Here is a 5,285-nt window from a genome sequence, read left to right as displayed (position 1 = left end):
ACGCGCTAATGCCTATTTTGTCGCTTAAGCCGCCTCCACGCACCGCCCACCCCTTCAATCGTCACACACCATAAATATGCCTCAACGCGAAGCTTGTTGATTTTGTTCGCTGATATGGCAACACTGGCAGCGCATGTCAAGCGCGGAAGTGTGTGTGTGCGTGTGTTTACTTATAGAACCTCGAACCACGAACGAAAATTAAGGAAACTCCAGTCAGCTAATTACCACAAAATCATTTAATGGGCAAAGCGGGCGACAAATCCAAACCAAACAGAACCGAAGTGAACAAATTTAATCAAGCACTAAACAAATTAGATAGCACAAACAAAAAAAAGCTTTAGCTAAATTCTTTCACTCTCAAATCTGCCATTTAGCAATCCTTCCACACATTTAAATTAGAAAGACCTTTGTGTTTTTTTATTTCCGAGCACTGAACAACACTGAACTATCATTTGTTTTATTGCACTGTTTCGCGACGTGTGACTTCGTCCAGCTTTGCACTTAAACTAAATCGAATAAAGTTCGATATGGAATATCAAAGCCCGTCGAGAGCTGCGATTGAGCGCTGCAGGGGGGCGCACACAGTTCTATGCGCTCGCCAGGCGTGTGACGTCACACTGTTAAATCAAACATTGCGAGCATATTAAAAGTATCACAGAGCAAGCTAATTTTTAGTAGTATTTTAATTATGGGTACAATCAAAACACTTTGACTACATAGACAGTATATATTTCAACAAATATATTCTCGACCGGGAATGGTGCCTGTAAATTTAGTCGATTTATGGCTTGCACTTAAAACAAAAACTTGTTGCGCAAAATTAGGGATAAGCGATTAAAGCTGAACATTTTGGCGGAATTTTGATTTATTTAATTATTTGTTTGGCTCTGAGGTTTTATTAAAATTAAGTTAGAAAAAGGTACATTTAATGCACTGGACTGCTAATCCAAAATAATTGAAGAAATTTTCAATTTTTGCCAGCTACTGACACGTAAGTATGCGAAGCTGTGACGTCACATGTTCTTTAATCTCCTGCCAGCCCACGCCTCAATTGTGTCTCTCACATTCGCGACTCTCTTTCCAAGCAGCAAACCGTTGTTTATTTTGCGCTCTTTCTAACGAACGGTTGATCGGCTCGAGTCAATTGTAGATCAATAAAAACTCTGCCATGGGAAGGCTTATTATTTGCTACTGCCCTCTCGCCCTCCCTCCCCCTCCCATCACCTCTCGCACTCTGCTCGAATGTGCTGACGCTGCATTAAATCACACGTTCGCTAACTGGAAGCAGCAGCAACAACAACAACAATAATCGCAAACGTTTTTCCAGTGAGTCGCTTTTGTTTACATTTGTTGTGCAGAGACGCAGAAATCGTGGAATTCAATTTAGCAAAGTTTGCAATGCTGAACTTGATTTTGGTTACATAATCGATCCAAGACCAAATTCGAATTATGAATGATTTGCCAGCTGAAAAGTCAGTGAAAGGGTTGCCCCTCCTCCCAAACTGTCGCCCGCCCACGCAGTGCACCTTAACCAAGAACTCGCTCGAGTGTAGTTGAGGCAAAAGTTGCTGCGCAGTTAAGACGCAGGAAGAAGAAAAAAAAAACGAGATTGCTCTGTTTGAAATGACCGATAAAGAAATACCCTGTACGAGCCGAGCTGACGTCAGAAAAGTTAAAAAATTATTTCTTTATACATATTCACAACAAGATAATATACCATACACATATGTATGTATACATACACACACAAACACGCACACAGAGGCTGTGCTTCTTCTTCTTTCCGTAGCCATACACTATGGGTCGGTGTGTATAGTCCGATCTTTATCAAATTTGAGCATCTACATAAAATATACATAAAATTGTAGGGTCTCTAGTTTCGATGTTAATCGAAGAAGAGTGGAGGAACTATGGACTAGAAAGATAAACTTGTTCTGTGTAAATCTAAAGTCTATCAATTCCAAATTTCAAGTCTCTGTTATCACCATATTATCCGAGCTGGAAGAGCTGGACTCAACTCGATCTTGTGATCAACAATATAGGTATATCTGTATACCCAACGAAGTCGGAGCTGAGCTCATTCGCCTGCTTCTTACACCCGTTTCCACTGGTTGCAGGGTATAACAAAATAACTGTAAATGCGAAGCAGAGATGTGAAAGAAGTAATAAAATTATTTTTGCCAGCAGCCAGAGCTAAGGGCAACACGCAGGCAATAGCTATAAAGCGTCAGTTCGCGTCGCTGTCGCCAGATAAAGTTTTAAATGCAGCAGCGTCTCCTTGGCAGCGGCTGGTGGAGGGGGGGGGGGGGAAGGGTTGGTGCTGTTGTAGTATGGAGGGTCAGGTTTTAGACTAGCCCCCCCCCCCACCCGCTGCGAGACAACGAAAGCAACTTAAAACTAACATAAAAAGCCAAAATCTTGCGACCCTTGGCCAGATAAAGTTTTACGCTCGATTTTGCAAGCGCCAAATCGTCCCCGCACCGACGCCCCGGGCCAGCCTTCACCTTCAGTCCATGTTGAGGTCCTGCCCACATGATTTCCCATTGATTTCAGGCTGAGACTTCGACTGCAGCTCAAAATGTGTCGCAAGCCGTTCGAACGCGTCGAAAGTTGTAATTAAAACCTTGAAACCAAAGTCGCAGCACGGCAAAAAAATTTAAAAAAAAAATGAGAGCGTAAAAAAACCAGGTAAACCTCAATCCCGTAAAAATAACCCTAGCCAAATCCAAACCAACTTGACTTGGCCCAAATTTTATAGTCAGGATATAATTTAAGAGAAGCTGCGTTAGCGTAAGCTGCGAAGCGTAGAGCTTTTGGTAAGCTTTAAGTCCGCTTTAAGTGAGCTTTAAGTGGGATTTCTTGATTTCATATTTTAAGTTTTTTCTGGGCTAACCAATTGGTCTATAATTCTTTTTTCTATACACTTTCAAGGTTTTTGAGCTGGATTCTGTGCTCTATCAATTTCGTTTAAGGGTAGCCTTATAGGGTTTAAGTAGGTAGGGTATATTTGAACTGAAGCTGCGTTCGAAGCGTAGAGGTTTTGGTAAGCTTTAAGTAAACTTTTAGTCAGCTTTAAGTGGCTTATAGGTTAGAAGTAAAGGTTCGAAGAATTGGCTAACCAATTGATATCTTATACTTTTTTTATACACTTTAAAGGCTTTTGAACTGGATTCTGTATTCTATCAATTTCAATTTCCTGATAGGGTTTAAATAGAATTTCTAGTCTTGATAGTTAGGTTAGAACTGAAGCTGCGTTTGCGTAAGCTTTGTAGCTTAGAGCTTTGGATAAGCTTTAGGTCAGCTTTAAGTAGGACTCCTAGACGTGATATTTTATATAAGGAAACATATATTATAGGGGTTTCTAGTCTAAAAGTCCCGACTGAGCCCGACTGACGCGGACTTCTAGTTTCTTGGCTAAAGCTTTTTCGCGCAAAGCTTTGAGTAGCTTTAGGCACAGTGTTTGTAAATGCCATACGATCAGCTACTATATCACATTATTTTTTAGTTTTAAGCTTTTTACAGGTTAAGCATTCAAGCTGAGGACTTTATATTTTGATTTCCAGGGTATTTAAGCTTTGCTCCTTCCATATCCCATTCTTTCTCAGCATCGGATCGACAAGTTACCCTCACCATCGCCCTCGCCCTCGCCCTTGCCCTCGCCCTCGTTGCCAGCATAAAACCAATTGAGGTACGAACGCTGCAAAACTTTGTCTATGGCAATTGCGAAGACTCCAACGCCAAGGCCCTGCGGAAATATTGATTCTTGTCTAGACCCCTTGCTTCCCGTCTCCACTCCACTTAAACCACCATCGTCCCGCTGGCATCTAGCGTCGTCTGTCCAGAGCACTGTGGGGTCTCGATGGTTAGAGGAGGCGCGGGGGGGGGGGGGGGGCTCTTCTAAAGTTTTTCATTTTTCACCAGACTTCTTAACAGTTTTTCACTTGGAGTGTGTGTCATGCTAATTATAAATCGAAACTTCCGGCGACACTTTGTCAACTGCAAAAAAGTTGCACTCTCAGCGTCCCCTCTCCCCCAACTCGCCCATTGCCCTGGCCATTCCCCTCCATCCTGCTTGCCCAGCAGCTGCCCTGCCGTCTTCGACTCGCACTTTTTGACACTTTCGGCGATGTTGGTCTTTCGCCACGTTGCAAGTAAATTAAATTGACGCAAGCCCCAATTTTCATAAATATTTAAAAACTCTCAAATATGATGCCAGAAGCCATCCTCTTACTTGGCAGTCGCTGAGACGTAGCCCAAAAAATACTGGCATCAGCTAATTTAAGAACGTAGAAAAGTTGCGTTGCCAAATAAATAAACAATGCGATTATCTTATTGGGGCCATCTTTGGATATATTTATGCATTGCAAATTGTCGGACGACCAAGCTGCGTATCATTTCAAGTAAAGCTAATTGATGAAGAAGTATAATTTTTCAATTGCCTTGAATGTATAAGCCCAGCCTGAGCCAATCAATGATCGTAACGCAGCCTAACCTAACTAAGCCCAACCTCACCCAACCCATCGTAATCTAAAACAACCTAACCCAACCCAACCCATCCCAACACAACCTAACCTAACCTAACCTAACCTCAGCCAGGTCAATTTGAACTATCCCAGCCTAAGCTATTTTCACCTAACCTAACGAAACCTTTGTTATTATATGCAACCTTACCTTACCGAACTTAATCTCAAGCCTAACCCATCTTGATCTAAACTAACCTATCCTAACCTAATTCAACTTAGTCTAATCTAACCTCAGCTAACCCAACCCGACTCAAGGAAACCCAACTCAACTCAACCTAATCTAACCCATTCTAACCTTATCTAAGCGAACCTAACCCAGTCCAACCTTATCCATGCCAAGCTAGCCTACCATAACCTAGGCTAACAACATAACCTAACCTAACCCAACCTTACCTACTCTATGTAACCCAACCTAGCCTAACCCAACTTAACCCAACGTAAGCTCACCCAACCCAACCCAACCATAACCTAGCCTAACCCAATCCAAATCAACCAAACTAAAGTTAACAGGTGTAATTCATGGTGTCAGAAGTGCCTGTTAAATACCTTTTCACGAAACCAATATACCTTGTTTTAGCCATTCTCAATGAATGCAGGGTATAAGCAGAGAGAATTAAGAGTCTGTCTCTGAGTCTGACTGGCAGTCATAAGCGACTGTCGCCCAAAATTGAATTACACGCAACTGTCACTCAACGCGCTGGCCACGCCTCCTACCTACTTGCCCCACCCCCCTCTACAGCAGCTGACCCCGCTGGCAGCCAT

Source organism: Drosophila montana, unplaced genomic scaffold (assembly GCF_035044405.1).
Source record: "Drosophila montana isolate Dmon_TW-CO22-7 unplaced genomic scaffold, ASM3504440v1 contig_2496_1, whole genome shotgun sequence".
NCBI classification, from domain to species: Eukaryota; Metazoa; Arthropoda; class Insecta; order Diptera; family Drosophilidae; genus Drosophila; species Drosophila montana.
Note: the sequence above shows the minus strand (reverse complement) of the source record.